Source organism: Plectropomus leopardus, chromosome 1 (assembly GCF_026936395.1).
Source record: "Plectropomus leopardus strain MGB_pleo_1.0 chromosome 1, ASM2693639v1, whole genome shotgun sequence".
Taxonomy (NCBI): Eukaryota; Metazoa; Chordata; class Actinopteri; order Perciformes; family Serranidae; genus Plectropomus; species Plectropomus leopardus.
Window position 1 is genome coordinate 29,870,886 of NC_142176.1, and position 13,740 is coordinate 29,884,625.

Here is a 13,740-nt window from a genome sequence, read left to right on the forward strand (position 1 = left end):
CTCACCCTGGCTTTGCCCATAATCACACTTCCTGTCTAATTAAGCACAAGTGGTGAAACAATTCACCGCCCATGCAGTCAGGGAGACAGGTAACCAGTGATGGTGAACATCAAACGTGTCTGCGTCAATTTATATTAGTTTATCATAACTTGTACGTAAACTTTTTAATATAACCTCTGCTCTTGGCAGGGTTCTTCCTCACAAGTAAAGTTCTCTCAGGTGACATATACTGTAAGGATACTGATTTCTAGGCATTACTACAATTTACTATCTTGACCCAGTGAAAATATACCTTGTTTCATTCCAGCAATGATATGATTTGAAATAATCTATGGCCACTAAACCTTTGTCCTTGTCTACTCTGTCTTGTCCTGTCCTGCCTCTTTTATAGAACACCGAGAGCACAGAGAGCAAACAACAGAACAAAAGCCTCTCAACACTGTCCACTGCTGGTGTATTTCCATATCTAAGAGGGCAAGAGAGATACTCATTAGGGTTGGCCCATAATTAATCCTGGATTAGCATATTGGGGCGAGGACACACACAATGGTTTATTTCATCACAGGGTGTTTCACAGTGGGATCATAGTGCTTCGTCTGTGTGGGATCATTAAAAGGATCCAGGGAGGTAAGAGGGCATAATTGAGTGAGATGCAACTGCTCTCACTGCTAGATTTAACCAGCTTTTTGGTCTTTTTTATGGAAAATCAGAGAGGACAATCTAACATTCTTAAGTATTTCATTTTTTTTTTTTTGGAGTCAGGTGGAGTGAAGAGAGGCAGGGAAAGTGAAGGGAGAGAGATGCAACAGTGTGGAATGAGCTGCAATTCAACCCCATGCAGCCATTAGCAGACTGAGCTGCCAGGATGCCCCAGGCTCAGCTCTGTTGCCGGGCTACTTCCATCCCATAATCAACCCCTCAGACAGGGGTGGTAATGAGATGGTGATTCTCCTTTCTGACTGGCACTGATAGTAAAGATTATTTTTATGGCTTCCTTTTATAGATGGTATAAAATGGCGAGTGACGCAGAGGATTGAAAAGACGGAGCGGTGATGACATTTGACAAAGGTCATGGAGGGCATTCTAACCCATGAAAGTGTGGCCAATCAGAGGGCAGCTTCCAGAGGGTGGAGCCCACAGCTGGAGGTGATTTTAGACATATTGTGCAACAGGATTTTCAGGCATTCTTTCTGGGTTTCTGGGTTGCTGTGTATTGATAAACCAGAGTTATTAATCAACAAAGCTGGGATAAAAGGGGGTTAATGCAAGGGCACAAAAAAAAAACTGACAAAGCTGACAATCTCACAACTATCAATTATGTTATGTCATGGTGTTTTGGGAAACAGTTGCAAACCATATTCTTCAGACACAGAGTAAATTCATCTGGAGTAGTGTTTTTGGCCACCTGTCACATGCAAGTCCAATATTCACTCTTGTTCTAGCTCTGTTTTGGTCTCCACCAAACCCAGAGAAAAACATCTGCAAGACTTTTTTTTATTGCCAGCTAGTATCTGTATGCTTATGTTTTGGTGGCAATGGTAGTATCCTACAGCTATGAACTGATATGTATTACAATACATTTTATGCGCATATTGCAGCTGCAAAGTATTAAGGGTATCCACAAACTACAGCTTTAGTGTCAAGAATTAATTCTGATGCTGGTATCAAAAATATTAAAACTTTTTATTTTGCCGTGGCCGAGAACAATCAATGAGCACGTTTTGTATCTCATACTAATTCTTTTTACTTCTAGTGAGTATTGCCACTGGCCTTACATAGTACATACTGTTTCATGCAGTATACACAAAATTAGGACATACTACTTCATAACACTGCACTCTGAACTTTGACCCTCTTGCTCATATATGTGTTACCATGGAGATCACAGAAATCAACCCGTTTAGCTCTGCCGTTGTTACTTTGTAATCTCTGTATTTTAACTGCATACATTGTGGATTCAAACATTTAATATTACCACAAACATGCATTTCTCTATCATTTTGCGGATAATTCAACACCCTGTACAAAAAATCCAGAACAATGAGCACTGAAGGAACTGGGAGGTCACGCTTGGCACATGTGTGAATTTTCAGCTGATGGTTGATCTGTAGTCCTCACTGCAAAATGCCACTAAATCCTGCACTGCTCCTTTTTAAAATGTGATGAGAACATTTGTCTTCAAAGCTGTCCTGTTCAATGAGTGATGGCACAACTGGGAGACTATTGAAAAATTCCCAATAGACTAAAATGCTTTGATAGCATTACGATACATTGAAATGATATCTTTATATTCCTGACAGAGTGTTTGTGTCAGTGTCAGCTGCTCATTCTCTCTGATGGCAGATTGGCCAGTGTGGGCAGCTCTCAGACTCTGGGATTTGGCCGCAGCTCTACACACTCTGCTGAGTGCCAGGTACTGCATGCAGGGTCACCACCTGCAGCATCCTCAGGCCAAACAGCATCAGAACTGACCGAAAGCCTGAGCTTTAGATAGGAGCGAACACAACCACAGATCTCACCCACGTATTACCTGTGCCATCCCAACAAAAACAAAACACAACAGGAGGAGTAGAGCGCTCAAAAGATGACTCAGACACTGAAAATGCAATGTTACAGAAGAGGAAAAAAGATATTTTATGTATCCCCTCCTTGTTCTTATGTAATTGTTAGTGATTATGTTGTAAAGTTTGAGGTTAGCAAAGTGATATTTTGCAAGAGACAGATGTGATTTTTTTTGTTCTTCAGAAATGACATCTAAACATTATAAAACAGAAGAAGAAAGTTTGCTAAATTATCTGTGCCCTTTCTTTGTTGTCCCTTTGTTTATACAATGAGTCATTATTTCAGATGTCATACTATTAAAGAAGGCTTCACAAAAATGAGACGAAGATGTGCAACAAAACAAGACAACATTTTTGTTCTCTCTAAGAAGTGAATGTTTGGGTGCAGATGTCTTATTTTGTCAGCTAGGGAAATTTGGAGAAAACTGTGCTCTCTAACCAGCAGGGAGACCCTTGAACATGCGTTCAGGATTAATTGTAATAACTTTCGGTAATCCCTTACTTTCTGAAATTTTAATGTGTCTAATGCTTTGGTTTATTTGACCATTAATCTGTAAAACTAATGAGATTCCCATCAGTTTTAGCTGTATTTTGCATTTAGGGCTCATAAGCTAAAGCATGCTCACATACGCCACAAACAAATAAACACAACATTCTCTTATTATCATTCAACATTTTCTCAGATATTTTAGGCCATTTTATTCCCTTTATGACAGAGCAGGTGGAGAGTGACAGGAAAAGGGGGAGAAAGAGAGTGGGGCAGCAAAGGACTGCAGGTCAGATATGAACAGTGAGGTACGCAACACTTTTACCTAAGTCAAAGTATAAATAAACCACAAGTGGGAGATGCTGAGTCAAATTATAACTTCTAAGTACTGGAGTAATTGCTTAAAAAAACAAACTTGAAATCTAAAACTCTAAAAAAAAAATCTAAACGCATTGTTGTATATTGTCACAATGCATTTACAGAGCCACTGAATGCACCGCCATGCTTATAGAACAAAGCCCATAGAAAGGCCCACACTGTAAAAGGAAATTAATTGTTTTTGCTTAAATAAGCAAGTGTCTGGGCTGTTTTTTTCAGTGCATAGAAACACAAATCAACAAAAGGACCACCATTGCCATTTTCATTTTGTCTAAATTTAATATCAAACCCCCTGACCCTCACACAGTGTTCCTCTAACACAGCTTTGGCAGTGTATGCATGCACCAGGAGCAATGGTTGGTTTAAGAACGTGTCTTAGTTAATGAAAAAAAAGACAAGAGAGAAGAAACTGCAGTTCTTGTTTGTCTCTCTGTTTACCTCCCCTCCCTGCCTGTCTCTACTGATGAGCTGCTGAATCTGAGCGGCACCTGGGCAAGGGAGGGGAACACCGACAAACAAACCACACTCAGAACTGCATGAGCACAATTTATGGACTTTTGCATTTCAGAAAAGGAAAACTAAATCACTGATTAAAAGGAAATGTAATGGTTAATGTGGTGGAGGCACAAAAGTACAATATTTGTCTTTCAACTGTAGTGGAGTCAGAGTAATAAGTTTAAAAAAACCCAAAAAGAATACTCAAGTAAAGTACAGATAATTAAAAACTGTACTTAAGTAAATGTAGCCTGCTTCATTATTGTCCACTACTGGATATGAACCCAGGCTGCTGCTGAGGACTATATGGGGTGCACGCTCCATATAACGTGAGTTAGAGTTCTCCCCAGAGTGTAAATTCTTAAAGAAAACCCCACCCTCCATCTGGTTATATTTTTGGTTCAAACTCAAAGATCTGAGATCATAGAAATGCAAAACTAGACAAATTCAAAGCAAAATAACAGTGATGGTAAATCATCATTACATTACATTTTCATTTTCATTCAAACAAAATATTTCTTTTTTATCTTAAAGGGGCCCTGTTATGTTCAATTTTTCTATCATAATTGTATTTTGGGGGTCTTCTAGAATAGGTTTACATGCTCTAATGTTCAAAAATGTGTTTCATACTGCCCTTTGCTGCAGCACCTCTGTCTGAAACATTCTGTCTGAGGAGACCTTTTACAAGCACAAAAATGCTGAACAAAACAACGAAGAAAAGGGAAAAACACAAATAAACATAATAAGTCTCCTTCAAACTGCAATCAGTTCTAAATTACAGGTCAAGATGTTCCCATATGACCCCAAATCTGCCTACATTCCCCCTGTCCAAAACCATTTTCACCCAAACCTCCACCGTGTGACCCTGTCAGAGTGGCATCTGTCTTTCGGTAACAGGTGTCATTCCCACAAGCTCCACACACAGCAGCCTCAAACGGCTGGCCCAAAGATTTATGCAAATGTCATGCAAATGCCATATAGCAGATCTGGAGGTGAGACATATTAATGAAAGGCAAAGCATCATAATCAGCCAGAGAAGTGCACTGTCCTTGACAAGCGAGCTGTCGCATCTTTAAATGTTACTGAAGGTCAGCGGACAGCACATCACTGAGACACTGCTGAGGCTTTAGGCAATATCTGCTGTCACACGTGGCTACACGGACACACGCTTGGGGTCACCTGTGCTCGTCAACATGCACACATTTGCACTCCAACACAGTCCACCATCACACACGTGCACACTGTCCTGGCTGTAGGATGAAGGAGGCTGACTCATGAGGGCATGTGTTCATTATTATAATCTAGTCAGTGTGGAAGCATCTTAAACTGGTCATATTTTGGATGAGATGAAGTATGTGACTGAGTGGTAGATTTATACCGACGTTCACTGCTTCGTCAATGTTCGTCAAGATTTAGCCCCACAAGCACAGATGATTGCAGATGCACACACAGCTGCAAGCAGGCACATATCCACACTGACACACATACAAACACTCAAAACATACATATTCCAGCAGTCGTTCAGCCTCTGCTCTCTCGTTCCTTTTATAGAGGCTGTTTGGTGAAGAGGCCCAAAATTCGATTATGCATTTTCTCTTGACTGAAGCCTTCCATATTTAGAGAGTCTATTTGTGGCAATGTCTCTCCACAGTTGCCTTTGCCATGCCCTGAGGAGAGAGAGAGAGAGAGAGACAGAGACAGAGACAGAGAGAGGAGGGAGGGGGACTAATAAACCTCCCAGAGTATGCCTCGCTTAGTTTCAAAACTGCAGCAGAACTGGCACTCAGTGCCTGCAGTGCACAACAGTGCACCAACACTGATAAACTGGAATGGGCACGGTGCTGAGGGTCGACGTAACTGGAGGAATAGATCGCTGAACCTGTGCACTTTGTTAAAAATCCCTATTGTTTTCTTTGACTGACCCAAAAATGAGCAAAAAATTAGTAAAAAAATTCCCTGACAATTCGTAGAAGAAAGAAAGAAAGAAAGAAAGAAAGAAAGAAAGAAAGAAAGAAAGAAAGAAAGGGAAAATTATGAAAATGCATACAAATCCATAACATCATTTTAAATGTCTAATTTTGATAATTATAAAATATTTTCCCAAGAATTTTTTTCCTAGCTTTTGAAAGATAATATTCTCACTCATAGAATCAATTTTCCACCTTGACAAATGACCAAAATTCATTTTTGAAAATTCAATCATCTATAAAGCCCTCTCTGACAGACATTGGTTTTATTATCTATATGATTAATAATATGCTTAAGACTAGTAGTTTAAATAATTTCTTTTCCAACAATACAAGAGTTCATTTGGGTCTATAATATCATTTCTGGGGGCCTACTAAAAATCAATCTTTCATATCATTCTTCTCCTTCAGGGTCATTTGTTTCTATTTTTAGACTGAATTCAACATGCTCACTGCATGTTTAATAAGCCATGTTCTTTATTATGCTGAGGACGAACATTATTCAGCATTCCCCGGAAGAGAATAACCTTTTAACTTTAACCCCTTTTGACAGAATGTATTGTCTTCATGTCAAGTTGCACTAGGTGAAACAGAAGAGACAGCTAGTTGCAGATAATTTACTTTTTTGTCAAAAGAAGAATAACCACTATATCACAGATAAGCATTATTTAGCAGATCAACATGTAGTTAAACTCAATGCTTATCCTCAGCTGTGAGTTGTCTGTGTCTTGTAGAAATGACTTTACTGCCACTAGAGGTCAGTGTTTATGAGGTTAAGGTCAAACCTACTAACTACACAAGAACTGCAAGCATTGTACAGTGTGGTTTAAGGCTAACTAACTGCACAGATCCTACTTATAGAAAAAAATGTTTATCAAGGAAAAGAAGACAAGGTTAAGGAACGAGGAGGTGAACAAATTTGTGTTCACCTCCTCATTCCTGAGTGTAAGCACTAAAATAACATGAAAAGTATTTTTAAATTACAGACAGTAATATTTTTAGGAGGTAACATGTAAGGAACAATGGGGGAAAGGAGTGCCCATGGTATCTGTCACATAATGCGGAGCAGGTGGAACCAAAATGAAGGAGATGGCAGGTAACAGGAGCTTAAAAGATCACTCTTTAATCCAAGGACACAGAAACAAGGATCTAACAAAGACTGAACTGAAAACTGAGGACTTAAACACAAACTAGTGTGATGAGGGGATGAAGTGCAGGTGAGGAAAAAGGGAGGAGAAGCTCAGGTGAGGGGAATAAGGTGATGAGGCAGAAGAACAGGCAGGGAGCTGGTTGGCTGGGAGAGATTGAGGAGCAGGGAAGGACTAATGAGACTAATGAGACAGGTGGGAAAAAGACAAAGGCAGGAAGCAACACAAGACATGATCCACAAAGAGATAACCTACAAAATAAAACAGGAAACAGACTGAAGATGTATACACGAAAAACACTAAAACAAAGTCAAAAAAGACAACAGAATATTCACAAAAACACAAAATCATGACAGCATCAATGGTGGCCTATTGAAAAACAATTACTATGAGAAATTACAATGTAAACACATTTGATTTTAGTCCACACATTTAAAGTGAGCACCGTGGATCAGAGAGAAGATGTCATCACCCACGTAAGCCCCTTTGTACTCCCCTTTGTCTGTGTAGTGGTCTGTCCTGTCTCCAGGTGAGACAGGACAGACCACTACACAGACACACAAGAGGCAGAACTCAAGGACACTACTGACACAAAGAGACACGGGATGCTGAGAAACATGAAGCAGAAAACACATGATTGAAGAACCGACATGGAAAAATAGAGGTGAATGAAACTTTGTCTAAGCTGCTGCTTAAAGAAATAAGAGTGAGCCAATATTTCACAACACAATACACTGTCAGCAGCTTCAGGACAAGTTTGAGACAAACTGGTTCTGAGTTTTCTACATTTTTTTAAAATGTCATTTTTCAATGCCACAAGCCCCTTAAACTAAATCCCATTAACACAGATTGTATTAGGTTAGAGGCAAAAAACCTAAAATATTTGCAAATTAAATCATATTGTATGAAGAAGTACAGGCAAGTTAAGTAGGACCACTAAGAGGTCAAAATGTGTTTTCTAATATATTTGGCACTGACTTTGGTGATTGCTTTGTATGGTTTTATAACAGCCAGGATGTGTGGCCCTTTTACAGAGAAAAATTCACATTACAGCACATTTATGTTTTATGATGTTCCAGTATTTCAAAAATGATAATGCCTCCATACACAAAGTCAAGAGGGGTTTCAAAAGCAGAAATGCTTAACATGTTTTTTCCCTAATACACATCCTCACAGCCTTTATTAGTATGCAGTGGAGGTTTGTCAGCAAAACAATGTAGGAAATACTTCATAATGTAGTACCCATATGGTCATTTTGGGAATGTAACCCCTATAATTCATATGCTCTTCTATGCATCTGAGTTTCTAGTTATTATCCCAAAGCCCCTATCAGTGCATGACTGTACGACCACAGTTTGGGTAGCATTTCATATACAATGTGCAATACCAAAATGTACCATGGAGCAGACAGCGTCCATTCTGTCCCCAAGACATCGCTTATCAAAGTAATTGCAGTGCTTGCCCTCTAGTGTTCAGAGGCTGACAGTGACAGCAGAGACGTGTTAGATCTCAGTTCGCTGGCCTTGCCATTTCAACTGCCAGGTCCTGATGTGTGCTGGCAGCCCTCCATGATCACATTTCACCCTTCAGTGAACAGCAGGGGTGTAGCACAGCACAACAACAGCAGCAGCAGCAGCTCTGCAAGCTCCACAGTGTTGCTTCTCATTTGCTCAGGTCCCAGTGAGGTTCATCAGTTACACGTTACTTTCTACATACAAAACACTGCAGCTTGTTGTGCGTAGTTTTTCTTGTACAATAGCATAATTAATTGAATTACCTAGGAATTAACGCGCTATCTTGCTACCAAAGTTCATTTTTATCACTATTATCAGAATGAGTTGTTTTTCTGCTTTTTGGGGGTTTTTTTTGCTGTCCACATATAGTATTTCCTTGAAACTGTTGGTCTGCATAGTTTACACTCCCATGTGGGTAAATCATGTTATCAAGTTATGAGTCACATGAGTACATACACAAAAGTACCAACAAATCTATTGTACTACATATTTGAAACAGGTACAGTAGGTGGATGCACACACACACACACACACACACACACACACACAAAGTCAGACATTATTTCAAACCCCACATGATGTGTGCTTATGGCAACTGAGTGCTGTTTGGCCTGTCAAAAATATACTCAGGATGATCTGGAAATGAAACAACTCAAGGATCACATTGTGAAAATGTGAGGAATCAACAGTTTAATTGAGCATATAAATTAAGTTAAATTTCACTGGTTCAATACCTGAAAAGTGATGTCATTAATGACATCTTGTATAGAGAACTGTGTGCTAAATTCCTTGTGATTATTACATCTGATCATGCACTGAGATGCTACAGTGTCTGCATTTTGATATTACAGACCAAACTGCACAAACTCAAAAGCAAATAATGTCGAAGTGTGTTAGTGTTCTTTAATCTGTGGATGCAAATGTGTTTCTGAGTGTCTTTGAACAAAACCTAAGAACCCAATATTTTTGGAAAGCAATGTTTAACAGTGGAATTACAGCTGTTTAAACTCTGAGCAATCTAACTCAACCATTCCAACTTTCATCAGGTCCAGCTGAGTCTCATCAGGCCCAGCGATGAATATAAAGATCAAGCAGAGATGAGACAGACGTGCAAAGAGTGTCACATTTATGCTGCATGAATGTGTTGCACAATTATTGTTGGGGTCTAATTTCCTGTTTATATACTGAACGTTCTTTACACCCAACAAAAATCCAGCAAGACTCTTTAGTGGAGGAGGCATAGCGCAACTACTGATGAACAAATAAAACAATGCAAAGCCTTATAATTAAATAATAATTCCGACTAAGGGAGTAGACACTCGATTTTATCTTTTACGCTCCAGTCTCTTGCACCACTCTTAATCCATCAGAACAGACTGACCCATTATCCAAACTACTTACTGTGTAAAAGCCAGCTCTCAGTAACAGGCACAAAGGGGGATTTAGAGACTTTAGAGAGGGAGTGGTGACCAATACTGGCCATTGTTGCCAAAAAAGAAAAAAGAAATGTCTGTGTATGATTGCTTTACAGACTACTACAAATTTAGTGGTGAGGGGGGACATTTTCTCCCCAAAAAATGACCTGAAGTGGTTTTTTACTTATTTTCTATTTATTTATTTATTTTTTTAAATAACCCAATTCAGTCTGCTGTGTCAGTTTACCCTGTTGGCCACTAGAAGGCATTGCACCCTTTGGAGATGAATCAAGCGATGAGATGTCTTTTCACTCAAAACTGTGTCCACTTTAAACATTCACAGAGTTCTCATTACTAACGTTGAAGCAACAGTTCATCTAACATTAAAAAAACATATCATGCATATACAGCATGCACGATAAACTGAATGATATGACGGTAAACTAAATGTGTCATTTTGTCTTTGTTTTTGATCCTTTTTCAGACAGAGAGATAGATAGACAGACAGACTAAGAACATGACAGTGTGTTGTGCCAGATGTAGTTTTGCTCAAAATCAGTACTTTACACAAACCTGACTTTCTTTCATAAAAAAAAAAAAAAAATGCAGCTGCTTTACCCTGAGATGAGGCTTTGTCAGGAAAAAAGCAATAGCATCCTCCAAGTTAATAAAAGAAAAATTAAAATTTAACAATAGAAATACAAACATACAAAAATATACACATTTGGTTTGGAGACAAACCAAATGTCTCACAACAGAGGCCACTGTTGAGCGTTGGATTTTTGGCAAATTCAGTGACCTCAGCTGATCTCTGTCTGACTGATGTGCATGTAGTGTTTGTCTGATAACTTAAGCCTTAATATTTGAGAGTGTGAATGTGATTTTGTTTTGTATAATTTTTCAGGGTTTATGGTTGCACTTCATGTTAAAGGAGTACTTCTCCCACCATACGACCTTTTCTATATCACTCACTCACCCCGTGTTACACTGAATTTGTAAAGAAAACTTTGTTTTTCTCACGTCTCTGGTGGAGGGAGAATCCAAAAACAGAGGAAATTTGTGATGAATTCAAAGGGGTCTGTTTTTAACGACAGCAAAACTATATCAAAAACATCCGTTGATAAACTCTCACAGAACTCATGCAGTGTAATCCAGCTCTCATTTATCCAGTCATATGCTCAATGCAGACAGACAGCCCTGTCTCTTTTTTCTGATGAGGAACTGCGCTGAAAGTGAGTCTCATCTATGGTCTCTTCAAAGCCAGACTCTATTGACAAAAGCTGCAATAGTTCCTCGCTAAACAAGGAGAGAAAAAAGTTTTCTTCACAAATCCAATGTAACACAGGATAAATAATACAAAAGTGGCCATTCAGGAGGTGAAATATTCTGTTTCAGTTTGGGATTTGTTAAAAATGCTTCAATTATGAATCATGCCACATACAATAGTAGCTGTAACTCATTGTTATAACGAAACTATGACGTTTTAACTCTGGCATTTGTGCTGTAGCTCATCGGAGAGCGTGATTATGCAGGAAGGCTAAAATTAGCACAAGCACCATGATCACACATGAAGCATACACCTAAAATTCATAAGACTAGTTACAATCTAAATCTATAAACAATATGGAAATTCTGAATGAGGAAGTGAAATGCTCTCTTTCTGATCAGCAGCTAATGCTGCTGCAAAAGATATTTAACTCCCAACAGCCTCAGTAAAGCTTGTGATGACTGTCAACAGAAAAACCCTAACCCTAACCCAGCCAAACACCACAGCATTTTATCTGATGACTACATTTCTGCTCTGTCCATGTCATTTTGAAGGGAGTGGTGTCACATTGTGAGTAATAATCAGTTATGTTATTAGCTACGCCCGTGCATGATCTGCTATAATAAGTCAAAGATCAGATCAGCACAAAAAGTGAAAAGATGTGACCAGGTGAACATTTAGCAATCAGAGAGGAGAAGGAGAACAATGTTTGTGGTTATTTATGTTACAAGTTTTCTTCAATAAATAAAAACGATTTTACAACCAAAATTTCTCATTTTAAGTCATAACAATGATAATATCCCCCAAAATATGATTATCTTATTATTAAGTCAGGACTTGAATTAAAGCTACAGTTGGTCATTTTTATGAAAACCACTTTTTGTTGTATTTGCTGAAACTGTTTCTAATTTCTGAAAAAAGTCCCTCCCCTTCCTAGAATCTACTGTGGTGCACAAAAACAGTCTGGAACTCAGCTGTCAATCATGGCTTGTGATCTGTAGAAAAACTGTTAACTATGCAGTTTACTTGTCAAATATGAATCACGATCATTTCTCACCTCAAAAGTTTTCAGAAACAGATTTTAGAGTACTGTTTCACTTCAAAATCAGAAAGCTGTGACTCGGCCACCGTGTTGAAAACAGTCAAGCCAAAACTAACCAACACCCAGCAGTCAGAGCATATTTTCTCATTTTACAACTAAACAGTACACTGAAATATGTTTCTGAGAACACTTGATTTCATACAAGGATTGCAGCTCAAAGTACTTAACAGTAAAAAATGTAACACAAAAACAAGATCAGAGAATCAGACAGGCAGAGATAAACAAGATATAAAAGTCAAAGTAAAAAGTACAGAGACCAGTAAGAACAATAAAAATAAAAGAATTGTTATAAAATAATATTTACAAGAATTTCATTAATTAAAAGCAGGACTAAATACATTTTTTTCAGCTGCCATTTAAAAACATTCACAGAGCCAACTTCTCTCTTAGCTTTTGGAAGGCTAATCCACAGTTTTGGAGCATAGTTTAAAAAAAAAAAAGCTGTGCTGCCTATTTTCTTGTGCGTATAATTGTGTGTATTTAAAAACCCAGCAGCAGAAGTTCTGAGAGCCCGTGAAGGATTACAGAACGAGAGTCTGCAATGTAGGCTGCTCCCAAACCATTATGAGCTTTCTAAACAAATAAAAGAATATTAAAATCTATTCTAAAGATACTGGAAGCCAGTGTAGTGTAGCTTAAACCATTGTAATATGCTCCCTCTTGTTGCTCCCTTGTTTCTGTTAAAAGCCAAGCTGCACAATTCTGAATAAGCTGAAGTTTCTCAATTGACAGTTTTGGAAGGCCAGTTCAAAGAGCATTGCAATAATCTAGTCGATTTGAAATAAAAGCATGGATAAGTTTTTCAGCATCTTGCAGGATAAGTACAGCTGTACCTTTGTAATGTTTCTAAAGTGAAAAAAGTTGTTTTGGTCACCGTCTTTCTGTGTGGAGTAAAACTTACATCTGAATCCAGAACAGTTCCAAGGCATGTTACTTCAGATTTAATCTCAGGAGCTGGATGCACAAGCTTGCAGACAGTAGATCTCTTTTAGCTTTGGGGCCAACTAAGAGTATCTCAGTTTTACTGTTGTTCAGTTTCAAAAAGTTATTACTCATTCAAGTTTTTTACTGCAACCATTCCAGTGGTCAGGGAGCAAAGGGCATAGTCATCCTCAGGGTTGAGCGAAATGTATAGCTGTGTATTATCAGCATAACTATCAAAGTTAAGTTGACGTTCCCTGATTATATTACCTAAGGGCAGCATACACACAGAGAAAATAAGTTAGGTTTTGACTTCAGTTCACAAGCTGTGATTGACAGCTGGGTGATAAACTTCTCAGCTCTGATTGGTTGTTTTTGCTCACATGCAGTAAAGCATGTTTCACAGGAAATCTATCTAATGTTAATACAGTGGAAGTTTTGGCAAATTTGACAAAAAGTTATTTTTTAAATAAAAGTTACCAACT